The 27,744-nt window shown below is 38.5% G+C and overlaps 1 protein-coding gene across 2 annotated transcripts in view; it reads left to right on the forward strand.

Moving 5' to 3' along the window:
- Nucleotides 1–27,744, forward strand: part of TTC29 (tetratricopeptide repeat domain 29) — a 380,444-nt gene that overhangs the window by 83,435 nt on the left and 269,265 nt on the right. For both annotated transcript variants that reach the window (XM_051790953.1, XM_051790955.1), the window contains exon 3: nucleotides 21,713–21,783. The gene's annotated coding sequence lies outside the window, so the exon portion shown is untranslated. The remainder of the gene's footprint in view (nucleotides 1–21,712; nucleotides 21,784–27,744) is intronic.

Here is a 27,744-nt window from a genome sequence, read left to right on the forward strand (position 1 = left end):
AATGTGATTTAAAAAAAAAAAGACTCATAGCTCCAATATGACATTGCTGCATCCTGAGTAGCATATGACAATTATTTGGTAATTCTAGGTTAGATATTGGATGTTTAATGACTGCTGTTTCAGAGTTTCTGAACAAAATGAATATACTTCTGTGATCTAAATTTTTTCTAATTTGCCTGCATATAGCCCAGGATTTGTTTCTTATTTACCTCCACTTTACTGATTGCATTTATGTGTCATGAACAACACACAGAGCACAGCAATCCAAAAGATCAGTTTTCATCTGAACAAATCTACTAGGCTGTGGTTTCTGACATGGGGCAGAGATTCCAGATTTTACACTTCTTGATGCCTGAAAGTGCTACTCAAATGTGGAAGCTGTTCTAGATAGTGGTGACTCTGGATATGTACCTAATTAAGATTACTAGCAAACCATAGAGGCTTAGTAATGCTTAGATCTCTTGTGTGAAAAAGCTTTCTGTAGTTTGACCTCAATTCAACTATCTAAATTCTGCTAAAACTGCTCCTCAGATACCTGCATCTTCTCTTTGGTCCTTTAACCAATTTTTATCTCATTTGGTCAATGAAAGTAGTAATATTTTTCTTTTTAAGGGATAATTTTTGTTTGTTTAATCTGCAGATAATCTGGTAAAACAGGTCATAGGAATACTTTGACAGCTAATAGGGGCAGTAATGTGATTTCACACAAGAACAGACAAGACTAGAGAGGTGAAGCATCAGGATAAAAATTGTACAGAATATTTTTGTGGTACTGAAAGTAGTACTTGCACACCTTTTTATTATTTTCAAGTTGTAAAAAGAAAAATCCTGTTTCTTTTTTTTTTTTTTTTTGACTACTGCATCATTTAACTTAGGAAATTGGTTCAAGTACACTAAAGTTGGCTATCAGCCCAAACATTCCAGGAAATAATTATCACTTGCAGAACAATGTCACATCCCAAGTGTATCCTACTCAGGAAACAATAGCAGGTAGCTCAAATGAATTGGTGTTTCATTTGAAGAAAGAAGCAAATTATTCATAGCAAACATGGTCAGTCTCATTACTTTTTTACAGTCAATCATTTGGAATCCATTTTAGAAGGAAAGAGCAGATAGCAACTGTAGTGAGGTTGTTGACATAGAAAATCAAATACTAATGTGTTAAGGAAGTGATGGTGTTATTTACTAAATTAACATCACTACATGGTGTTCTGTTGTCTTTTTCTTTTTCCCTCTGCTTCAGAAAGGAATTAAAACACAGGTTTGGGTTTGTTTGTTTGTTTGTTTGTTTTTTCATTTCTTTTGAATTTAAGACTGTAGTTATTAGCAAATAAGAGATTTTTTTTTCTGATGTAGTAAATGACTATACAATGAGCAAGGAAAGCAAAAAGCTGTTCTGAGAACTGGAAGATTAAATACATATGAGCTCATGATGGATACCCTTAATCTCGGGAGATGCTCTGTGCTTTAGTGGGAATCCAAGGCCTCTTTCCTAATGGTTGGCCAAGTGCCTGGTAGGAAAATCAACTTTTTAACTGTTAGATGCTGTATTTACTTGTAAGCCATCAAAATATTTAACTTTAAAGTTAGATTAGAGGTCCCTTCCAACTGAGCTGATTCTATGATTAAGAGAATATCTGCTCCAAATAGTCCTGAAGGTAGAGGTTTCATAGTTCTTTAAGTTGAATCATGGTCAACTATTATTTTTCCACACTGTCGTTGTAATGAAGACTTCTTGGAGAAGAGGAAGGGGAAGAATGTTTTGTGAGGAAAACACAGTTGTCAGAAAATGCAGAGAAACCCTGGAAGTTCCTACTGAAAATTAGCCAGCTAAGCAAAATTATCTGTCTGTAAGACTGCTGGATTTCAAAAATTATAAAAGATATTGTCCTTCTTCTAAAGTTTATTTTGTCACTTTGTTCCTTTGGAATAGTCAGCACCAACTTGCAAAACACCAGCTTTAATTGTTGCTCAAGAGAAGTGCAGCCAATGGCTCTAATGAGTTGCTTCATTGACCCTTCACTAATGTGGTCTGATTTGATCTCAAAGATCAAAAAGTTTCATTGCTTCCAGAAGACTGAAAACCATTTGCTCATCCAGAGGCAGCCCTCCATGCAGCTTCCAGCAAGCTCATTTGACTTTAGCCTCAGGTTTGCCACTTCAGAGTCCTCGTTCCTTGACATCCTGGGGACATGTTGCTCTGGCCAAACTCCAACTCCCTTCTTGGCTGACTTTCCTAACAGCAGCTGCTGAGACCAAGCCATACCTACCAGCTATTCTCCTTGGTTCTCATTCTGCTCATCTAGTCTCTTTTCTCAGTTTTGCTTTCAACCCTTTCCTTACATTTCATTTAAGTAAACCCAGTTTTATAACTGAAAAAGAACACTTAAATTCAGTCCTGTTATCTTTTGCTGTGCATGTTTGCAGTTAAGCCTGGAAAAGATAATTTTCTAAAGTGACACTGCAGCAAATCCCAAACTGTTGTGCTTAGTGACTATTATCACTTGTTTAATCTTTGTCTGTTTTTAAATGGTAAAGCCATCTGAGCCTCTGATTTATGAGCATGTTTTGATACAAAAAGATTCCCTTCCCCCCTTGCCTCCAGAAAGCACTTTATCCTCTAATACAGTACAAAGCAGGTAGACAAAAACCTTGACTTAAGCATTAGTGTACTTGTATTTGTGGTGTCAGTCAGTTTGAATGCGTACCTATCTTAACCTGCAGAAAGAAGGAATTTATGAACGTGAAACCTTGAAACTTCCCACTGAAATAATTCATTTTAAAACAACAGCCAGTTTATCTCTAGATTTATGCAAATACAGAGGGAAAGAGAAGAGATGGCAGAAGCATTTTGCATTGGCCAGAGGTGCCCTGCAGAACAGAACAGGCTGTCCTGTAACACAGTTCTCCAAGTACTGCTCAGCTTCTTTGGTTCCACGTTGTTCCCAAATCAGTTTGGGCTGTTGTTTGCATCTAAATCTAATCCTGTCCTTTCAATTCCCCTGAGTTTTGAAATAAGGGTGAATTTTTGGCAAGAACCACTCTTGGCAATTTAACAACAGCCCGGCAGTAGCATATAGTCACTGTATCTGCTGGGTTATGCAGAAGGGCACGGTCAGACCTGCTCTGAGAATTTTCAGATGCATCCTTTAAAACCTATTTTTCAACCTTTACTTAAGCACAGTCAAGTGCTGGCCATTGCAGCTACGTTATGGTTCACATACCTATAACTTATGAAAGGCTTCGGTGAAGCCATTAGTTGACATTCTTCTGAAATCAGTGGGGAAAGGGGGGAGATTTTCTGTTTACTGTTCTCCTTGTCTGATGCAAAAACTTAGTCCAGCTGCCAATACTGAGGCCTGGCCACATCTGCTAAAAGATAGAGATCACTTTTCAGAAGGGAAAATTTCCCAGTATCCAGAAGGTTAAAGCTCCTCTTGTGTCTTGTGTTTGTAAGGAGTTTATGTTCTGGTGCTTTTCACATTGCTGAGTGCTTCAGGTTACTGGAAACTAATTCCATGTTGAAATAGAGTGTGTCTTTTAGAAAACTACCTATGCTTGATTGGGGGGGGGGGGAAAAGGTAGGTTATTCCAACAGGACCCTATCCCGAGTGTTTGAGAAACAAACAAACAAAGCATGCCTTATTTTTGCCTTGGGATCATCTGTTTTGAGTCCTATTCATAGTATCTCCCACTAGTTTTGAGGTTGAAATACCTTATGTAATGTTTCTGTTTCCTGGCCAGTACTCACAGGATGGACTAAGTTGCTCCTTCAACTAGTTATGGTTAGACTAAACAGGTTGCACTCCTAGGATTTAACATGATTGCCCATAGTTCTTCTGATCATCAGTTACTTCTATTTCCTTGTTCAAAACTGTCTTTTTGTTGTCAGGACCCTCCTTAAAGCCTGGACATCAGACCCGGACATGGTCTTCCGTAAGCACAACACCTCTGCTAAATACTGGGCTGTAATAATTTCCTATCAATGCTCTGGGTTCCCTTGTACCCATTGATTACATTTGTCATTTTAGATCCCACCAGCACACCAGGCACTTCGTGGCTAGCTAATTACCCTCTAAAATTTCTAGTCCTATCTGCTGTTATAGTCTTCCAAGGCAACATTTCTTTTGGGTATCTGTGCTTTTTTTTTTTTTTCCTTAAAAATCTGACTTAACATATGACTTAAAAAAAGCCACATGCTGCTTGCTTTGTACTGAACAGTCATAAGAAATCCAAATCAAACTGTCGTTTTTACCAATCCTCCACTCTTCCTATAATCATCAAACTAAATAATCATTTTATGTATCCTCGATAGGATTGATAGATAATTAGCATAGCATCAAGCAATGGTTATGTGATTTTGTGTGTGCTGGGGAACACAGAAAGGATGGGTAAATGTGCAGGTTCTGGCCACATCTACCATTTCTTCCTTCACAATAGTTTATAGAAAGCTGCTGTAGAGGTTGGGGACTCTGATACACTCAGGGTCAGTTCCAAATGTGGTGAAAGAATAGGACTGCACAATGAATTTTGAACTGCACTGGCCTCATGGTTGTGTGCAGCCTAGCTGATTCCCTGGAAATGTGCCTGTTTAGTTAGGAATTCTATTTTGACAGCAACCTCTGGTAACTTTGATCCATTTAAATGTGTGCCATATTGGTTTTAGGTTGTTCTGTTTTCTAAATACAAATGGCTACATTTACAACAAGCTGAGCTTGCTTTGTTTCTCCTCAAAGAGTCTGTAGCTGCTTTCTCTCCAAATATACAATTATCCAACTCTCTTGGATCTGTGTTCAGTCTCAGATTCACTCTGATTATTAGGCAGCACTCAATAGCAAAGACTTTGCAGATGGAAGTTTGAGTCGGACTTGGAGCTCAAGCATTTCCTGCTCACATGTGATTGCATTAAAATAATTAGAAATATGACACTACAGCTATCTTCCTAGTCCCTTTTGAGGACCATAACCATGCTTTTTGCCCTTGATTTTGTCAGAGCAAAGTGGAAAATTAGCAGGAACAGTAAGAAACAGTCTCCCATATTCACCTGCAGATCTCTCTTTCAGAGAGGACTGCAGAACACTTGCTCCATGTCCTACCACTTACCCCAGGCCACAGCATCATTCTTGCTGTTTTCACTTGTTTCTTTTACTCTCTTTTAAAATAAAATGCAGCCTTTAAAACCAGTGACTTGACTGAACTGCTCATGATCTTAGTGTTTTTCCATGACTCTTTCAAAGCAAAATTCTCCCTTGCTGGTTGGGTTGTTGGGTTTTTTTGGTTTTTTTTTTTTTTTTTTTAAGGAGCAGACTTTTGTCTCCCTGTCTTCCCCTCCTCCTTCCTGTCTTTTGGCACAACTTGATGTGTGAATTGTGATGCTTGCCACTGTATGACCAAAATACTCTGAACTATGCTCCACAAAAAGCAGCAGTGAACTTGACAGAGAAAAACATGAGCCTATTTGTAAGACAGAAACAACAAGGACTTCACACTTTGTGATCCTGATCTTTGTTTGTTCTTTATCTGCTGTAAGAACTCATTTGGTTTTGGTTACAAGCCACTGGGATATTTTTGCTTTCTTGCTTTTTTAAACTGATTTTCTGAAAAATATTATATAGGAACAATTCAGTTTTCCATTGCAGATATGGAGCTTTTCAATGGGAGCAAGAGTAGAACAATGTCTCTAAAATTGTTACCCAGACTAATGGTGAGATAGGACAACTTTGATTAAACAAAGCTCAGGTGTGGCAAAATGTGTGGGTTTGGAGCTTAAATATAATGAAAATGCAATGCAGAAAAGATAGTGGCAGCTACTCCAACTACTGAATCAATACAAGAGCATATTATACAAGTATACTTGTGTTATGTAGGTTTTAGCTGTCTCACACAAATACAACTGGGCTTTCCCCTTCAAGGAGTTTAAAAATGTTCTGCTAAGCACCGAAACTTAGAGAATAAGTTAAGCAACTTCATTTTTAGGATTTTTCCTGTCAGAGATTATTTCTGTATGTACCAAATATTTACAAAAGCTTAGTGAAAAGGAGGTACTGGTAACTATGGCTGTGGTCTGAAATTAGCTGTTCCTGATATTGTATTTTATTGGCTATACTGGGCTGAATTACTGGAACAATGTTCTGAGAGAATTTACAATCAAAACCAATGTTTTGACAAGTAATATGTGGTGTGAAACTAAAGGAAAGGGCCTTTTCTTTTGCTATCATTTTATTCCCCTTTTGATTTTACATATATTTCATGTGCATTTCTCTTCTAACTTGATGTTTAACTCATCTACTCTTTTTAGAAAGGCATGAGTGAAAAAGGAGGCTTTGTGTTTCTGATGGCTTTGGAGAGCATAACCTTAACCCAAAATATATTCCTCCTTCTGGAAGTTTTACTTTTAGTTGGCTCTTTCTCCCCTCCCCAGCAATGTGCTTTTCCGAACCTATGTCCATCAAAATATTTCTAAACAACTTAAGAAGTTCTATAAAACAACTCTTGGACATCAAGTTCTCTAAATTGTTTTTCCAAGATGCTTTTGGTTGGCACTCACTCTACAGGATTTTCCTCTATTTCTGATGTGAGTGTCTCTTGCCACTTTTTTCCCCAACAGGCAGCTTATTATTTGCAAGCTGGTTGTACAGATGCTGTGCAGGGACAAAGGATTCAAGAGGAAAAATAACCAAGAAGGATTTTGCTAATGCTTCTTTCCATGTGACATAGACATTCAAGTTACTGATATGCACACATCTAGAATCTGTTCCCAGGCTGCTGCAGGAAAAGGACATACAAATTGTCTAACTTCCCTGTTGTTTTATCAAGTGAACTTGTTTGGGTTTGTTTGTTTATAGTTTCTGGGAGTTGTACGATAACTGTGCATTTTTCTCTCTAGTAGTGTTTGTCTCTGATCTACTTACAGCTCCATATGATTGCAAAATGTACATGTATTGCTTGTTTCTGAACAGTAAGGTCACAGAAGATGGAATTTTAAGGACCTGAAGTGGAACAAAAGTATGTATGTGCATGTGTAAAATGGATGGTGATTTTTTTTTTTTTTTAGCTATATCTCAGGTAACAACTAATATCTTGGGCATTTCCATGTGGTTTTCTGGTTATTTTTCTTTAGCTATTTCTATGGCGCCTGTAAATATACTCCTAAAGTTATTAATAATAAAAAGAGTGCCCTTAAATCAAAGATATTTTCAATATGAACTCTAGATGTTATTTGGTTTTGTGATGTGTTAAATTCTTCCCTTCCAGTTTTTTAAGTATTTGTATTTAAGATACAATGACTATTCAGGTTGTTGGGTAGAATGAGCAGGATTGGTGTGATTAAAGTGTTGCAATATTTTAAATACTTCTTTGCCCTAAGAGAATGTTTCTGTAGTGAACTAATAACACTGTAAGAGCTTCAGTGAATGAAAAGCTCAAATCCAAGGATCTAATGTTGATTCATGTATTCAGCTGAATTGAAAGTACTTGATTTAACTGTGGCCATACCTCTGTTCTTCATCTTACCTGAATTAGTAACATTAATCTCCTATTTAATTCTTTATGCCAGGCCATTCTAAGTTCAAATGTCCTTGATCTTTTCCATCACTTCTGAAGAGAAGTAGTCACCACAGACATACCTGCTGCACTGAGATAAAAATGTACATAAATGCTTGAGCAGAAGTGAAATTTCAGCCATAGTGAAGGAGCATTCTGGATTCTCTACTGTGAATCAGAAGACATCATGTGTTTTGTGGTTATACACAGCCTCAAATACCTACAGACTTAACTTTCCCCTGGGATCATTCCCAGCCCCAGCTGACTCACTGGAGTGGTCCCAACCAGGATGTTTTTGCTTCCGGTGACGATCTGTTCTTCTGGGATGCAATACATGTGAGTCTTCCTCACTGGTGCTTTGTTCAGTGACTGGACCCATGGTTACAGTTCTGGTCAGAGCATTTTTGCTGAATTAGGCTGTTCCTTTAGTACAGCTGTGTCCTGTTTGTTGCCTGAGCTGATTTCAGTCTCCGGATCACTTTTTTGCTTCCTTTTTAGTTCTGCTTTTTTTGCTAGGATGGGTCAAAAGCCAAGGGATGGTACTATGCCTCAGTCTGTGTGTGGTAAATTTTGTCCTGAGGGCCATGTCAACTAGGAACAAGAATCTGGGGTAATATTTTCTCTCAACTGTTTCAAGCACAACTCTGGACCAGTTGCCCAGTGTTCACAGGAATCGTGTCCTCTCAATACTGTTGCACATAGAAAGCTGGGGCTCCAGATGTTTCCTGCCTTCTGCTTCAACTGTCTTTTCCCATGCTATTGAACATTTTTAGTAGGCATTTGGGAGCAGAGAAAGTGCTGTGATAACAGGAGAAATAGTGCTAAAAGTACATGTCTAAAGCCCATCTTCTGCGTGCACAGCTTGAACAGCAGCATGTCCCCAGCGTTTGTCTGGAGCTGCTAAAATGCAGCTGGTGAGAGCAGAGCCCAGGCAAATCTGAAATGATGGTGTAGAACAAAGTGCTTTTCATAACTTGCTTGTTCTGTATTTCCTTCCTCTGTTTACAGCAGCTGCTTTCAGATTATTACTCTGGACACTGGTTTTTAATTATTTGGAAGCTTCTCAGTGGTTCCGGAAGCTCAGTAGCTTCAGTGCTTTGCTGGTTCCATCTGTGATGACTGAGAAGAAGGTTCTTAGTTCAGTGGAACACATCTAGCAGAAGTGATCCACACATGACCCTTGGGTTTGGCTAATGCATCAGGAACTTGTGCTGAATGCTTGTATGGATAGGAACAAGTGTATCAGAAGGGACCATGGGCCTTTCAAATGCTGTGTAGCTTTTTGACCACCAGCAGCCTCTTGCTTATTTAGGAGAGAAAGGGAAATTAATTTTTTTTTTGAAAGTCTGAAGTGGAAACACCTACATTCACTTTAGTTGTTGAATTACTGATAAGTAATTCAAGTTCAAGACTCCTTTATGAATAATTACATACTGTCATAAGTATGCACAGATCATCTAACCTTCCTTTTCTGTGATTTTTTTTTTTGAATGGGGTAATTTAGCTGCATTTCTTAGCTGGGATTTTATTTGGCTTATTTGTTTAATACTTTGAGGAACCTTGCAAAAGCTGCAAGTGTGAAGGTGTATGGCACAATTTCAAAAAAGGCAGGAATGTGAAATAGTCATCCTTTTATGGTGGTCAAAGGATAAAAGTAGGTCTTTTCACACAGCAGAAAGGTATATGTATTGGGTCTCAAGGCACTTTTTAGCTGGATAACAACTGGCTTTCAAAGGTCTGACATTTGTTTTTCTGAGCCAAGTGTGTATGGGAGAAGCCTACAAGGTCAAGAGAAAATAAGCAAAAGTCAAAGACAGACTTCTAAGACAAATAGTAACATCTGGTAGACTACTTTTCTTCTACATTTGTAGAACTCTTGTTTACTGCAGTGAATGTGAAATGTTTTCCTTGGCAGGATTATGGGATTAAAGTCCACCAGTCTGGGAATAAAGTTCATACAGGTTTATAACATAAGTAATATCCAGTAAAAAACCGCAAATGTAGTTGCATTTAAAACCTGTATGTCATAAAAAAATCATCATTAATGGTTAGAAAATACATAGGTTTCATTACCTTTTGAGGTTTTTGAAAGGCATCTTGAATATTTCTACTAGTATATAAAATGCTGTGACTGTACCCTGTGTCAATTGACTGTCATGTCAATCCATCTTTGTGCTAATTAAAGGCCCTTTTTCTCAGTCAGAGAAACAATGAGGCAAAGCAGCTAAAAACTGCTGGTGGTGTAGGCTGAGGACATGACACAAATGAAGTTTTGTGTATCTGCTATGTCTTGGGACCCCCAAAAGGGAAAAATATTGCTGGAAAAAGGTAAGGAAAAGAGGCAGAGCTGATCTGGTTTGGTGAATTTCTGATAGTTTCCGCTGCTATCCGTCCTGACTGAATATTCAGGGAGAAACAGTCATGCAAACAGTGCTTGATTTCTGTGGGAACTGTCTTCTCAGATGAATGTTTTTCTTCTATGAGGAAAAAAAAAGGAGTACAGATTGTATAATTTTTTTATAGCATGGGTATGGCAAACAAAGAACTTGCCCCTTCTCCCTCTCCCCATCGTCTTTCTTTCTAAGACTCAAATTCTGCGGAGGTTACAAAAAAGATCAGGGTCAGCTGGACTCCTCAAACAGAAGTTACAGAGGTTTATTCAGTTGTAGGAGTATTTCAGTGAGTTCATGTAATCATCTCAAGTTTTATTCTCTGAAAATTAATGTTCCTGTGGTATTTTGCATTGCTTGGACTTTGTTCAATGCTAAATAGTTTAACTGGAACAACAGAAATGATCCCTTCTGAGATCAGGACACTTGGATCAAATGGAAACTGAAAAAAATCCACAGGGCTTGCTGATTGAAAGACTAAAATCAGTGGTTTATTCTCAAATGCATTATGGAAACTTCTTTGTAACTCTTAAAACTTTTAGCTATAATATTAACTGGAGTCTCTAAGGCTAGGGAACTGAAGATTTCTTTTATGCTTGCAGGAAACAGAATGTTGAAAGAGAAAAGAGTTGTCCACGTAAAGCACTTTCTGTAGATTTTTGTAGAGATATGTTTCTAGAACTGTTCCAAAAGCCATGATTGTAATTTGGCACTGTATATGTATCTGGTATCAATTCACACTCGCATTACTTGAAAAGTCATGCCAGTTTCTAGAGAACAAAATGTCTGTGTTGTCAAAATTCTTGTTCGTTGCCTTCAGATTATTTATTAGTTAGTTTTCATGCCAGTATACCAGTTTGGCTGCATTGACTTGAGCACAGTCTCTCCTGATTTAAACCTGTGTGGTGGAACCGGGCCCTTTGCATTTATATTTATGAAGAAGTCTGTTTACTGTCTTTTGATAAAAGCAGAAGAACCCAGTCTGTTTGAAAACCAGTGTGAATTGTTCAGCTGTCCTTGTAAAGAGGGACAGTTGTATTTTACTATTATCTTTTGATTAATGTGCTCTTCATCACTACATGTCTTCCCTACAGACTTCACCAGCCACATGTCAGCAAGTGTAAGAGCCAATTTCTTGCCCTTTGTAAATCAGGCCAAGGGAAGGTCTTGGGAGCAGAGAGCTGTAATGGACCATGGAAGTCTGAGAGCAATTATTTCTAACTAATCAAACACAAGAAATAGCAGGAAACAAGGTTTATTTATGGAAGACATGTCTACTAGGAAACCTACAGTTTTTATTTACTACTTCCCAAGCAGATTACTAGAAAATTAACAAAATAAAAGCCCAGTAATATCTGAAAATAAAGACAGCTTAAAAATCAGTCAGAAGAGAGAAAAATCTCTGGTGTATTTAAAAGATGCAATTTCATTGTTTTGTATCTGCTTCCTAAATATTATGACTTATTTTCTTTTTTTTTTTTTTAAGGTGATAATGTTATGAGAATGATTAGGACAGCAGACAGTGGATGTTTCAAGGTGAATCAAGCTTAATTTATTTTGAAAGGTCATAGTTAATGAAGATTTCAGGTGTAGACTGAGGCAAGTTATTTATAGTCTGGATTCAGGCCAGTGCAGTGCTATATCAGCCCCTGGGTAGCTCGGGGCAAATTTCACCTTAAGAAGGAAAGGACTTCATTTCTCTGTATAGTGGAAAGCTGCCCAAAGCTACCCCACCTCAGGGAATAATAGAGTACCTACTTCCAGAATACTCTTGTTCTTTCCCACTGTGCTACCATATTTTTCTCTTTGGGGATGCTGGAGGGGACAATTCCTCCCTGATGTTGCAATAGAGCAAGTGTGCAAGTGTCCCATCCACTTGTGTAACTGCTTGGTCCCTGAGTAGATTTTGAGTGGATTGTTCTTGGTATCCACCTGTCCCTTACGACTGTCACACTCTGGGTCTGCATCTGGCACCACCTTGAAATCAAATGTAGGCTACTTAGGTTGGCTGCAGACTTTTATTATAAAGTCTTTATTATAAACACTGCCTATTTTGTTGTGACAGCTGTGTCCTACATACCTTCATAACAATGTGTTTGATGTGTATTATGGATTTATTTGGTGGGCTACATTAGGAGTGTGGTGGTGCTTCCCCTCTACTCAGCACCAGTCAGACCATGCCTGGAGTGCTTTGTGCAGCTTTCCAGCAGGAGAAAGAGATGGAATAACTGAAGAGAGCCCAACAAAGGGTGGCTAAGATCATTCAGTGACTCTTACATGAGGAAAGGCTGAGAGAGCTGGGACTGTTCAGCTCAGAGAGGAGAAGGTTTAGAGAGGATCTTATCCAAGTGTAGAATATCTGAAAGCAGGCTGCAAAGGAGATGGAGCCAGGCTCTTTTCTGTGCCAGGACAAGAGTCAGTGGGCTCAAAATATAACAGAGGAGATGGGGTCTGAACAGCAGGAAACTTGTCTACTAAGAGGGTGACTGAGCACCAGTGTGTGGAGTCTCCCACCTTGGAGATACCCTTAAGCCATGGACATGGTACTGGGAACTGGCTCTAGATGGCCCTACTTGAGCAGGGGGGTTAAAACAGATGTCCTCCAGAGGTCCCTTCCAACCTCAACCATTCTGTGATTTTTGCAAAGGGTGAGTATTTAGGCCATGTACCTTAAATAACCTTGTTTCCAAGCTCCTTGGGGTTCTCTCTTTCTTAGAAATCTACACGGACCCACATCCCACAGTCCCTAGAATAGGAAAGAGTCTCCCCTGAAAATCCAGCCCTGTTTTTTTTTCATCTCTCCTGTGACCATCTGCTGACACTAGACAAGCCATTTTAATACAGACTCAACTCTGAAAATATTTGACAAAAATCTCCACCAACCAGTCAATCATAGCCTGAAATAAACATTGAAGAGCACTAGAATGTCTTGGCCCAACTGTCAGACATATCTGGATGCACTGGACCATTGTTCATTGTGCATAACTGTGATTGTGACATAGGAGCAGTCTGCCCAGATTATTAAAGAAAATAAAAAGAAAGCCATCTGTTTATTATACTTGCAGGTCATTTCCTGCGTATGCAGTTCTTGGAGATAAATGCTGTGAAGTATGAAGCAGTGCCTCTTGTATGTTAAATTAATTCAGGAAGGCATAGTGGTATTTATGACATTGTAATTACATAAAAGGGAAAAGAGGAAAATCATGCCTTTAGGTGAAAAAAAGCTGACCAAGAAAAAAAATTGTGTGTGAGCAATTGAAATGGCCTTATAAATAAAAAAATATTTTTATAACAAAGTAGACCTTCAGAAAAATATGCATTACTTGCTAAATCAAAGTTTGTTTGGTTTGTTTTTTGGGTTTTTTCAGTTACGGGATGTGAATGGAAAGATTCTGCACCTTTCCTGTATATCTGTTTGGTAAGGTTTCTGTTGGGCTTTAAATGCATGGATTTCTCTGGTAAATGCATCACAGATTCTGCCCCATTGCTGATGATCTGATGTACTGGGAAAGGGAAAGCAACTTTAATTGCTCTTTGGTAGCAGATTATATTCAACATTTATCTGTGATCTGTGTTAGGTGGAAGAACTACTCTGCTCTGCTGACAGTATGTACTGCGTTTTTATACTTGTTTCCTGGGAGCTTCTGGAAGCCGTTGGACCAGATCCTCAGAAAAGATGAACAATTGCAATTATACTGGGTTTGGCCTCTGGGGAGCCATTTTTACCAGCATTTACAGTTATGAATGGTTAACAGTTGCATTTTAGTTTGATTTAAACAGAGTTTGAGCAAAATCTTTACCTCAAGGACAAGCTGCAATGGAAATCAATGTATGTCAATCTTCTTTGGGCATACATTCTTTGCTGCACCATAAGGAAGTATCTGCAAAAAAAGCAATTGCACAAATAACCTAAAAGATGTATCCATGGCATGTCACTGCTTTCCCAGAAGAATAGTATGTGGGTATCTTAGTGTCATCTAACATTAAGGAGCATCAATGTCTTTTTTTGGAAACTTGCCCTGGACCCTAAATAGCCTTGACACTCTTCATCCATAATAATTCCAACTTTTGTAGCCCTTGGAAATACAATTAGGAAGAGTTTCTCTGCTCTTTCCTCACCTGCACAGTCGTGCAGAGGTGGCACAGTTTTGCCAATTGGTTCCTTTGTTGCTGGCAGACAAAAAAAAAAAATCAATGTTGCAACCTGCCTTTCCCTTTCCTTTTTTAAAAGTTTGCTTAAAAGACTAAGACTAAGATCAAGAGCTTTGCAGATGTATCAAGAATTAATGACTCTTGTGTAAGTCACACATTCTGTGCCAAAAAAATCTACATCCCAGCTGAGGTGATGAGTACAGAGACAAACTTTGACAGGGAGTATGTCAGGGGAGTAGCAACTGTACAGGAACAAGTATTGGGAATGACTTCTTACAGGGAAAACAAAAGACGATTAGGGATTCATAGAAAGACATGACCAAGATGTCCATAAAAATGAAAGCTGACTAGTGTGACAAGTCTTGGATTTCCAAATTTTGTTGAAGGTATATCTAGACCCTAAAGGATCTGATTTTTTTTTTTACTGTCTTTTATGGCTTTCCTTTATGTTAATATGAAACAGAGGTATCCTCTTATGCAGTGACTCCCTTGAGCTTCTGCTACTTATCTGTCTTTTAATCATAGTGAAGAATACAGGCCTTTTGATACGATCCCCTGTCGCAGATGAGGATTAACTAGGATGAGAGGAATTGCCCACTCCATAGTGGGCAAGGTTGAGATGTAGAAGAAGGAAAACACAGTCATGGAGCTCTTTGTTTTTAGCATTTTTTCTGTGCTGTAGACCTTTTATAGAGAGAAGTAACGCTTTCTTCTGAGGAAGTGATTCTGAGCCATTATTCAGCCAGTGTCAAATTCAGTTTGGCCTCACAAGGGACAAAAGGGGGGTTGCAGCCTGTGGGACAGACTCAAAGAGTGTCTGGGCTGTGACAGATGGGGTCATTGCAAGGGAGAGAGGTATTAAGTCTTGATGTAGTGTCTAAAACTGTTCTAAGCTGTGTTTAAACTCCTCATGGCAAATGACAGAAATGGTTCAAAATTCTTATATTTTTGCCTGTGCAGGAGTGTTGGGCCAGGTCAAAGTTCTGTACCTGGACCCATGCTATGGTACCTTCTGCATCAGGCCTTAAATCAAACCCATATAGGTCACACCTATCTATGCCCTTGAATAGGAACAACCAGCACTGCAGTATAATAGTGATTTATGTGATTAAAATGTTTAGAAAATAAAAGACGAGATGTGAGTGTTATAGTTATAAGGCAACCCCTCCAAACAGCAAAATATTTTGGCAATATCGAGACGAGTACCAAGAAAAAGACATTGCTTTAGTGCTGTATAAAAATTTGTCCTCGTTTTAAATACTGTATGTAGCAATTGTCTCCCCATCTGTAAAAAGGGAGACTGGAGTTAAGAGATACAGAGAAAGCAAACTAAGCTGGTTAAGAGAATGGGGCTGCAACATCTCAAGGAGAGACTGAAATGTCTGGAACTCTCAAATATGAGGAGGAAAAGGCTGAGAGAAGTGGAATTGATTTTTATAAAACTTCGAGGTAGCTAGATCCAAATGCAAGCTGTTGCTCACCAAACCCTGTATTATAGGACTAGGACCTACATAATTTCTTTGGCTTTAAATCGGTAATATACTAGTTTCATAAATTTGCAGATTGCATAGTTAACTTCTGATCTGTGCTTCCACAGGAGATTGTGGAAGCAGACAATATTAACAGATCAAAAAAAGTTAGACAAAACTGTGGCTTGGAGGTCCATAAAGCAATACAGAAGGGATTTGGCAGGAGGATTCTGCAACAAGCCCAGTACAACTCTTAAGGGAGAGATAGAACACTTGGCTAGATGAACTCCAAGGTTTTTTGTTTTTGTGTTCTTAAGGCTATCATATATGGTGCCTGATGAAACCAAAGGCTTAGAGGTACAGGTGAATTCTTTTTTCAGCAGAATTCAAAGGGTTTTTTTCTTATCTTCTGGATAGGCTACTCCATCTTATGCTGTGTAATACATTGGTCTGCAGGAAAGTGTTTTCTTCTTTCTGTTGTCTATAAATGTAACCCTTTCAGCCTCCTGGAACAGAAAGTTTTAGTTGGTTCTTTTTCTTAACTTTATTTATTTATTAAATAAGACTTCAACCAACTACTTGGAGTTAAGTACAGTTACACATCGAGTAGGGAGAGGTGGTGGAATTATATTGTGCAATTATTTTATTTTTGGAAAATAGTTTGGAACTACTTGTTATTATACTAAGTATTGAAAATAAGTATAAAAACTCTGAGAAAATGTGTTTCTGCAGCTTAATATAATTGTGTGATATTCAGTAATGACTTGACTTTTGTGTCACTTTGCTATTCTCAACTAGCACATGTTATTTTTTGATATCTTGAACAGATGAGCTGCTAGGTCTGACTAAAATTGGCAGAGTTGATCCTTTTTGGTATCAAGTCACTTTATTCTAGATTTGAGGTTACTTCTCTCTTCCTTTTTTTCTTCCTTTCAAGTAGTATGTTACTGTCAGGCTTAAGAGCATGGAGCTTATTTCTCTGCAGGCCAACTTGATATGAGACTGTCAGTGCAGTTATGTTAAGCAGCCTTTTGGATTAATCTTTTGCCTTTGGACAGCCACACCTTTACTGTGCTTTGTGCTCTCTGAGGTGGCTTAAGAGAAGGCTAAATTATTTTGAACAGTTTATGCACTCCACCAAGAGTTTTCAGGAAAATAATTACTCTGCTAAGGTTTGTGAGTTTTAGGGGTCAATAAACACCTTATTTGCCCTCTTAATACCAGCTTAAAACCAATAGAGCAAATAAATAATAGCACAAAGGGAATATTTCTGCACCAGAATGTCTGCAATTGTATTGTTTTTTTGTGTTACTCCTTTTAGCACAAGTCACAAGACTCTGCAGAGTCTTAATGACACACCCTGGGGTGGCCAGTTTCATTCTGCTGTTTCCTTCTTTTCTGTCTCATCCTCCCCTGGAAGCATGACAGGCCTTTCCACACTAGTGTGGGAGAAGAATAGGCAGAGGGAAGTCTGTGCTCCTTCCTTCAGTGTCAAATATCAACTCTTCATCTTTTTCCCCATAAAATGCCAGAACACTTTTTTCTGAGATAAGCAAATCCCAAGCAAAGAGTGAGCAAAGGAGTCTGTGCTGAGGTGCAGGATCTGGCAGTACAGGAGATGAGAAGGAGTGGGCCTCTATCCCAGTGATGCTTCATGTACCTTCCACAGTCAAATCCTTCTGCAGAGGTCACAGACTCTTGTGCAGCACTTCCCAGTAAGATCAAATTCTTTGAAGCAGGAGACTTGTGAAGAAAAAGCCCCATACCTATCTGCAGATCCCCAAATGGTTTTGCACTTGTTGGTTTTGCAAGGATCACAATAGCTGGTGTTATCACGAGACAGTCCCGTTTTGTGTCGGTAACCCTGGGGATTGCAGCAGTGTCACCTCTGTCACAGCCATTATCACTGAGGCACTTACCCAGCCAAACTTGGCTCACTCTTCAGGGCTCTGGGGGGAGGTGGGGAAACAGAGCTGGTGTTTGACAGCCTGCACCTGGGAGACTACATGCACCCTTTTATACCTTATCACATGGCTGCACCAGCCAAATACTTTGAGTGCCAGGAAAAGGTGCAGTGACAGGAGCTGGCTGCCAGTGTTTAGCAAGAGTGGTTCAAGGAGAGAATAGGATGGTTAGTTAAAGCTAAGATGTTAAAAGATGTAGTTCTGTGAGTCTGGTATTTGATGTGACTATGATGAAAGAATCAGTGACCTTTGCAGTAATGGATCACAGTCAGGTCTTAGGCCAAGTGTTACAAAGCTGAGGTTGTAGTGCTTCTTACACTGAAGAGATTTTTGAAGATTAATGTTTGGAAGGGAGAAAATTACAGGAATATATTTTCAGAAGTCCTATTTTGTTGGTTTTTTTTCTCATTAGATCTCAAACAGCTTTGAAAGACTCAAAGTAGCAAACTGAGGAGTTTATTTTAAACTTTCACCAATGTTCTCTGACTAGGCAAATGACCCCACAGGCCTTTAATCTCTCTATTTTTTTTTATTTTTTTTTTTTTGTGCTCACTGGTGGCCAGGACATCTTGCTCTTACGAAGACTTGTATAGTTTGCCATGGCTTAGGGCTGCTTCAGTTGTGAGCTTCACAGAAAAGTTAGCTTCCATGCTAGAAAATAAACACACATACACTTAAAATCCAGTGAAAATCAGGCAAGGTCTTTCTAGGGTTTTTAATTCTATTGCTACAGCCCTGCTCAACTAGGGAGCCTAGAGAACAGCTAAAGAGTAGAAGGAAGAGTCCTGCCTGCCTTTCATGTAGAAAAACCTGGCTTCTTCATCCTTTCAAGGCAACAGAATGTCAAGTCAGGTTGTGTTGCCTAAGGCTGCTATGCAGTAAGGGGATTTAAATGTAACCTCTGCATACAGAAAAAGGAAGTCCCTTAATTCATTCAATATTTTATTAGAAGTCTCTTAATGCTGGTCTTATTCCTAAAGGTAAACATCTCGGAGGCTTTTCAAAGCCTGTATTTCATTATTTAATAATCTGTTTTCACTAACACAATTCCCTAGGTCTGAGCCTGTAACTAAGTCCACAAGCTGGAAATATCAGCAGTCCAGGAACTGTTAAATAATTAAGCCATTGGTGCCTGTAAGTGTTAGGGCTTGAATCACTCACATTTTATTTTCACAAACTGCTGGGAAAAAAAGTGTCATTGCAAAAAGATTACTTACTAGTTCTTTTAAAGGACAAGGTTAGTTTTTTCCTGCAGAGGTATGGCTTGCAACTGTATGAATTTTTGTAGGATGACATTGAATAGTGAGCCTGTACAGACCCAGTTCTTTGTGTAGAGCAGTTTCATCTCAGATCCAGAGTTATCCCATCTTCTGGACTCACTGGAAATCCCTACCTTGATTCAGAGGCTTTTTTTAGGACTGGTAAATGGCAACCTTTTTTAAAGAGTTTTGTGTGAACAGCCATGGACTGGAAAACACAAGGCAGTGTTTGGCTGTGGAACAAAAAAGCCCTACTCAGTGTGTGGGCACAAGGGCTTGTTCTGTGGGCATATGTGAACCCAGGGACACCTTTGCACGTGTCCTCTCTCTCAGGTGGGGCAAATGTCTCCGAAATAACTGAAGGCCAGATATTCAGGCTGCTCATTTTGGCATCTCAGACACTGAGGTGGATGTGGGCTCATTTTGAACACAGAGGATATGACACAAACTGCTCTCCCACTTCAAGCAGATGGAGGCAGGTCAGTCCACTGAGGGAGTTGCTCATCCATGAATGATAGATGTCATGATTTTTCTTCATCAGAGAAAACGAGACTGGTTTTATCATAGTACTATATACCCTGGAGGAGGAAAAAGTAGTACAATCCTGGATATGCTGTAAGAGAAGAGGAGTTCAAGGAGGGGTAACAGAGGGCTTTTGAGTGCACTAATAACATGCACTCCCTAATTTAGTCCAGGCAGAAGACATTTGAGTGCCATAATCCATTATGGCACCAGCTTGCTTTCTTTTGTAGACAGTTTGAATTCAGTTGCTATGTGGAGTGAGATGGCTGGAGAGAAATGAGGGGCTGGTCAGGGAAGGGGAGGAAAATGAGATTTTGATGAAATGTTGTAGGACCTGAGATTATTTTCCTTGTATTGCTAAATGGAATTCTGCACTTAGCAGTGCAAAAACCAAATTAGTACAAGGCAGGAAATACATATGGACTGTCTTGAGTACTGGGGTTTCTTTTGTTCTGTTGCATGATGATGTGGCAATGCTACTGTTCTGTTTCCAACATCGAACACACTTAAGCTAAAATCTAGAAATAAATGGTTTGAACTAATTTTTTTACATTGATTCTATTTGTTTACTTTGGCTTTTTGAAATATCTTGTGACTCTTGTGATCTGTAATGGGAAATCTCTCTGCATTCCCTTCAGAGTTTATTTGCTGTGTTTACAGACTTAGACAGTATTGACATAGTTACTAAGAAGGAGCTGTCTTTTGGCAATGCTGGAAGCTTTAGCAACTTTAAATATACATGGAAAATTTAAACATACAAACATTAATATAAAAACCTCAATTTTTAAATTATTTGATTTCAAATCACTGATAAATTATGCAATACTAGTATCAAGCTCACCTCTACAACCTCTGGTAGACCCATCTGTATTCTGTATGTTCATTATAAAACACTTGGTAATTTTTGCTCTCAACATGAAAATATTTTTCTGATAACTTTGAGAAGAACAAATTGCCTCAAACATGTAAATTACGAAACCAGGAAGCTTGCTTTTCAGATCACCAAATATTTTAAAATCATTTTCCTCTTGGCTAGGATTGACTGGACTCATTTGCAGCCCTGATTTAAACATCATATTGACATCTTGTTGTGATTTGCTGCAAAAAGAATGTGGAGGTATTTGTGATTATCTTCATGATATCCTGTGGATTAAGCAGGTTATGACTTTTCTGCAATTGAAAAATGGTGAACACCAGTTCTCTTTGAATTTTTTTTGTGGATGTTACAAGTGAATGAAAAAGAGTTGCTGTTATTACAAAGACATCCTGTTTCTTTAATAGCTATAGTTTGGAAAAAAATTCCTTTGTAATTAAACTCTTACCAATAATTGAAAATATGAGTACTAAAACCAAAGAACTTCCTTTCGTTGTATCCTTTTGATTCTTTTATAAAGAGCAAAACCCTGTTTATGTTTAATTTTATGAAAGCTGAGAATTTTTAATTAGTAAAAATTTATGCAAAATCATGTTTTCACCAAACACCTCCATATACCATATCCTGGAAAACAACCAGAAATATATTTTACCTGATGGTCACATGTACCTTTTCTGTGTCAGAGAGGGAGAAAATAACATTTTATGATTCTATGATTCTTTCAAAAGGGAAGCCTCTAGAATGTGGCTTAAATATCAAACTGCCACTTTCATACACAAAGTAATAAAGTATCTTCTGCTGTCACTTCTTTCTTGTGGCCCAAGATAGTTTTCTTCTGCTACTTGTGTTTCTCATAGATCATTTTTTATGTCTTTACCACTAGGATTTGAGAAAATTGCTCGAATATACTGTAATGTACTGAAGTTCAGTGCCACTGTTCTTTTGAGTCACTACACTTGCTGAGGTGGGCAGGTGATCCTTTTAGTGCTAAAACTTGCTGATTTGTCTCAGTGAAGTAATTCAATGCTGTAGCAGTGAGACAAGATAAAACCAACTGCAAGACATAGCAAGTAACTTCTGTTTCTGAAGGACTTAGTTTATTAAAATGAATGTACATGTATGGTATTTACGTCTAACCAAGAGGATTCTGGATCTGATATGATGTTGTGTTCTATTAGATTGGGGGTTAGAGTGCAGGAATCTTATTTTTTCTCTTTGTCTGATACCATGACAGTATATCTTTTAGTTCTTCAGAGGACCTCTCTGAACTTCAAGTGCATATTTTAAAATACCAACTAGGCAAAAGACAGGATGGAAGCTTAGGACTGATTTTTATTTGAGACTGGTACTCTTTAAATAACACAAACATTTTGTTTTGGGGGTTTTTTTTGTGTTGTTTTTTTTTTTTTAATTTTACAATTGCCAAAGAATTGTGTCCCCAGCCATCTCCCAAAAATGAATCATACTAATTTCTTGTATGCCCTGTATTATAACCACAGCAGATGACTTATTTTAAAGATATTTTATCCTTTTTTTTCAGAGGAGCAGAAGCATTAGTGTGAAGGATGAAAGATCATTTAAAATAGGAATAAGATACTTCTTCAAGTCCAGGTAAGCAATCTCAAATTTCCTCAGATTTGCTTGCAACAGGAGAAGCACATGTACAGACACTTAGCACAGAGCTGCTGAAAAGAGGTAGCTTGTCAAATTTTCTGCCATGTTCTTGCTAACTCTGTGTTAAGTGCAACTTTCCTCCCTTTTTGTCTTCACTCTGGGGATATGAGGGCATAACAGCAACATTAAGAGGCTTCTGACAGGTTTTTTTCATCAGTAGGTAAATTCAATATTCTTTGGGGTATGTATGTCCCTGAAGAACAGAAGGAAGAAATAAATAGCTCATCTTGAATGAGTATTCTTACAATAAACACTTGTGTAAATAGGAATGATGTAATACACACATTATTCTTTAGAATTAAGATTTCCCTTTGGAGTTAGCAGGCAATTAAGTGTCAAATTTGAGGCAGGAATTGAACCAAGATGCTAATAGATTTTGGGGTTTTTTTTCCCCTCTGTTGCAACAACTCTCATTTCCTTTTTCAAAGCCGTTTCAGATGTCACAAAGGGGCCTGGACAAATAACTGTTAGGCCCCTGCATTAATCTTGATAACTTTGTGGTTTACAGCAAGCCAACAATACCAAAGAGTCACACTGTTGTGTGTCGATCCACAAAATTAATCTTGACACCATTCTGCAGCTTGCTTTAGAGGCCTCTCTGAACAAAAACAAGTTTCAAGAATCCATCAGTTGCACCTGGAATTCCACTCTATCCCTGAAGGAATGGGAATGGAAGTCAAATGCAGCTTTTAATACTTGTTGCACTCAAAACTTACTGGATTTCATTACTTAGGCTTGTGTTGTTTTTAAACTATTTATTAATGAATCAATTAATTTAGAATGAATTTGAGAGAGTATTTAATTATTCAATTATTTGATTTAATGAATCTATTGTATAATTATAATTTTGTGTCAATTAATTGGCAATTAATATTAATTATTCAGCTCTTGATCATTAACTTTCAACATACTATGAATTTCCAACAACAGCTGTGCTTTTTCAGTGTTCTCTACTTTATTGGTAACAGATCTGGCATTTTCTTCAATAATGTGTTTTTATACCACTTGGGATTTTTTTTATTGTTTATTCAGAACAGTGTTTTCTTACTGTACAAATTGTAAACTTTTTCTCTACTCCAGTTTCAATGCTTTAGCTCTTGCTGTCATAAATGCTGTGCTATTACCTTTCCTCTGAAACCTTAGTGATGCTTTTAGGAAAGCTTTACCCCTGCAATAACTTGTTCAGAATAAATATGTCTTGGAAAAGGCCATTATGAAATGAAAAATTTGCTTGCATATGAATCTCTTAAAGCTTTTGCTTTTACAGCTTTATTAAGGAGCAGAGTTCATGTTCAACTTACTATTTCAATGGCAGACCAACCAAAGATGATTCACAGAGATCTGATGGAATTGTCCTTTAGAAAAACATCTTTATGGAAAATATGCCCTTTCTCTTTTTATGCTATGGATGACCAAATTTCATTTTAAGATTTCAGTGAAGCACAGAACTATTGTCTGTTTTCTAGGTCTTGAATTCTCTTGCACGTTGGCCAGGCCAATAGATTCCACTTGTTAAGCTTTTGTTCATTTTTTTTCCTGGCTGTCTGGAATAACCAATAAGTACTTAGAACATATTTGATTGAATAGTGTTTGAAAATGGGAGGGAAAAGTCATGGATTTATGACTTAGCTGTTAGCTAAATTCCACACAGCCTCTTGCTCACTCCCAGTCCCCTGGTGGGATGGGAAGAAGAATCAGAAAAAAGGTGAAACTTGTGGATTGAGATAAAAACAGTTTAATAATTTAAATAAAGTAAAATATAGTAATTGTAGGGAAAAGGGAGATAATGAAAGGAGAGAGGAAAAACACTCAAGAAAAACAAGTGATGTACAATAAAATTGCTCACCACCCACTGACCAATGCTCAACCCATCCCTGAGCAACAATTGGCACTTCCCTGGTTCATAGACTAGGTATGACACTCTATGGTATGGAATATCCCTCTGACCAATTTGGATCAACTGTCCTGGCCACACTCCCTCCCACTTTCCTGTGCACTTCCTCACAGCCAGAGCATGAAAAATACTTGACTTTGGGTGAAAACTACCAAAACATCAGCATACAGTCAACATTATTCTCATACTAAATCCAAACCCACATCCCTGTAGCAGCTGCTAAGAAGAAAATTAACCCTATCCCAGCTGTAATCAGGAAAGAGAGTAGTGAATGATATAAAGAGGAAGTAGAAGGTTTAGTGTATCTGATGTTGCAGGCACAGACTATTGGACAGGAATGGGACACCCATAGTGTGGATTTTGTTACTGATGCTGCTGAATCCTAGCTTGTCAAGGTGAGATTCTGCTGGCCATAATCTCTCCTCACATGGGCTTGTGCAAAGAGCCTTTGCTGGAATGGCTTAGATGGGAGGTACAGCACTTGTGAAAGTTCTTATCCATCTTATCATGCCTATTCTGGAAATTTGAAAGTCATTAATGTGGGCATTTGACCCAAGTATTTAAATTTAAACTAATACCCTCTCCTCTGAACATAATAGAGCTGTGAGGAGAAAAACTGCTTTGGGCTAGTCATGTGCTTCAGGTACTGCACGAAATTTGCCCATGTAGGTGATAAGATGTGTTTTGTCTCAAATGGGGTACATTGTCCTAAACTTAGTGCAAGTATATTATGAATTTTATCCTCCATTTGCCACATTTGGAGCCTATCCTAATTGAGCTTAAGCAGTCTAATAGGATTATTGTACTAGAAATGTGGCATTGGAGATTTTATTTTTTTTTAATTATGCTTTTTATCTCTGTTACCCTATACCAGTACAAACACAAATACTATCAACCTCTCTGTGGCACATCTACTTCTGTTCAATTGGCGTGTTTGCATATTCTGGAAAAGAAACCAAATTATAAATGACAGCCCACAGCATTCCCTTTTGGATTAGCTTGAATGAATTGAGTAGGTTATAGAACTATGTTTTCTTATGACTTTTGGGTTGAGAGAAAGTTATTGGTTTTGCCAGATCCTTGACTTCTTTTGTATGAGGCAAGGGGCCTCTGCAAATCCACGTGACCTCAGGGAGAGTTTAAAGAACTCACCAGTTCCTAGAGGGTCTGTTGCTGGATCAGCCCAGTGGTAGACATAATAGGAATGCAAATTACTTCCATTATACAATTTTAATAAATATGATTCCAAGACAACTGTTCCTGCAGCTTGTCCAACAGAAAAAAAGAGCTAAGGCCAACTGCTACACAAATATGCCAGTAGCTGTGATGAATTATAATTCATTTTGGACAGGAAACAAAGAATATATGACCTAAAGGAAAACTTCAGGCAATGTAATTAGGGGGGGAAATCCCAGTAGTAGTATGAACTATGGATTGAGCAGGAAACTCTCAAGTTAGAAATGAGGCTCTTCAATTGTTCAAAACCAACCTTGAAGTGCATACAGGAAGGATGCAGCAAGTCTTACAAAGGGTGAGGGTCTCCAATAAGTGACAGTTTCTGTGATTCTAAATGCTCATCCAGAGAAAATTCAGAAAAAGCATTTTATTTCACAAACAGCCTTATCAATAAGACAGTCAGTACCCTATTACAGTAGTGTTCTTGCCTACAGAAGATGGCTAAGCAGATTTCTGCTTTCCTATGCTTGAAGAACCTGTTCAGTTTGAGAGCTATTAATCTGTTCTTCTGGACCAAAGCCCAAGCTCAGTGTAATTTTCATAGACTTCTGCCTTTTCCTGCATCTTTTCTGCTCTCTCCTTTTCTAATGTAGTTCCTCTTCTTGTTTTCCTTCTTACAAGATATTTCTTACCCTCTAAGTCCATGTGAAACAGTCCCTTGTATTCTCTTCACTGTCCTATTCCTGCTGTAGTAGAGATCCTGTGCCTGACATGAAACTTCCTGTCATAAAGTTCAAATCTTGGGTCACCCACCAGTTTCTACATATCCATTCACTGAGCCATTCCTTCTTCAGGGCCATGATATGTTTTTTTTTCCCTCCCTGTTCAGACCATGCCACTTTCCACAGGACTAAGATTGCTTGTAAATCACTGTTCTAGGGCCTCAATTTATAGCTGCAGTGCCATACAAGGCAGCATAGGGTTCTTGCCAATACTCTGCCAGCCTCAGATCATAGGATGAAAATTAGTATTCAAAAATGGATCCCTGAGAGTCAGAGGTAACAATGCTTTAAAAGCTAATTTTGTTGTTCACCATTTCTCTATTCCTAATCTCATAAGGTTGTTATTTATCTTCCATAATTAAAAAAAAATAATGTTATTACTGGATTCCAGTAAAATTAATACTATGTGTTGGATTCAAACCAATCTTAACTGTCCACTGGCAGTGAGACCTACCTCTACTGATGTGTACTGTTTAAAGCAGTACCAGACTCAGCAGAACTCAATGGTGTGGTCTGTCACTATTTCAGATGTACATAGGCTGCAATTTGAAGTTGTCGGGTTGGTTTTACTGTATATTCCTCATGTTACAGTATAAAGACTGCTGAAACTCGGAGAGGACATGCAGTAATAAACACTCTGTGTGTTATATACTGCTCTGGGGTCCTGGTTTTGTCTCTAAATGGTGAGTAAGATGAATTGTGCAGAATCTGGGAGTTGCAAAAGCTATTATCAATGTGTGGGAGTGGGGCTGTGTTGCTGTGCCCAGATACATAGCAACAAACAGCACGCAAAATATTACACCGGAATGAAAGCAGAGGAGTGGCCTTTGCTCTGTTGACTGCCAAGCCCAAGCTCTTGTGGACTGATGAAAGGAATGTGCTCTAGAGGTGAGGCCATAGTTGCTGAGATAGCTCCTTCATGATGCTTAGAAAGTTACAGTGGGAGACAGGGAGCATGTACAGTCTCCATTTGATGTTTGCTCCTGGTACTGTTAAATGCAAGTCTATGCCTGGGAACCAAGGTTGTATCTGTGGGTTTGCATGATCCTGCTTGACACCAGTGTACACCAGGAGTTGTTTTTGTCCCTTATTAGTTGTATTTCAAAATAAAAGGCTTTTTGAAGTACAGTTGAAGTATGGAGGGACAGTACAAGTGAGTGTGTGCAGAAGTGAGTGTAATGTTTTAGGGGAATTCATCACTGTTAGTGCCCAGCTGGGCCAAAGGATCCTGTCTGGGCAGTCCATGAGTGACTTCTGGTGTATCTGTTAAGTCTTGTCCATCTCCTGCTGGTCTTGTTCCTTCCTTAGCCAAAACCAACCTGGAAAGTGCAGAGCACTGTGCTGGACAGCTGTGTTCCTCTTTTGTGAGGGTGGCAGGAGGGTTGCATTACTTGCTCTGCCATCTCCAGCATCTGGCCCAGGAACCCAGTTAGAGGCGATTAACTGGTGTCTGCTCAGTCTGTTACTCAGATTAGTGAAAAACAAAAAAGTGGCATCTGAAGTTCCAACTATATGATTCTGGAACTAAAAACTCTCTGTTCTGATCCAGTCAGAAGAAGGGACTTAGCATTTAAGTGTTGAATGTTAGATTAAATATTAAGGACCTGATTCTTCATTGCATTGCACTGGTGTTATTCCAGGATCAGTATTCTGACTGAATCTTTAAATATTGAATTTCTTCTGACGGGATGGAAGCTGATATGCAACCTCTGACATTAGATTCCCATGCTGTTTCTTATGTCACAAGTGATGACAATTGCCAGAAACAGTGACTAGCAGCAACAAGAGACTCTACAATATTCACCTTAATTGCATTCTATATTTTCAGACATAATTTACAGTTTTAAAGTGTTGAAAAACTCCTGACATGAGTGCTCAGTATCCTGTATCAAGCTACTGGGAACAGGAAAGTTTTTCTTTCAAGCTTCAACAAAAGCAATCCCTTACTGTGTGACAGAAACAAGCAGCACCAAACCTGCCAATGATTCAGCATGTTTTTCTTAATTCAAACTGGGCTGCAGCCTAAAGTTTGCTGCAGAGATTTGA

Source organism: Manacus candei, unplaced genomic scaffold, assembly GCF_025592945.1.
Source record: "Manacus candei isolate 608988 ecotype Guabito, Panama unplaced genomic scaffold, ASM2559294v1 h1tg000028l, whole genome shotgun sequence".
NCBI classification, from domain to species: Eukaryota; Metazoa; Chordata; class Aves; order Passeriformes; family Pipridae; genus Manacus; species Manacus candei.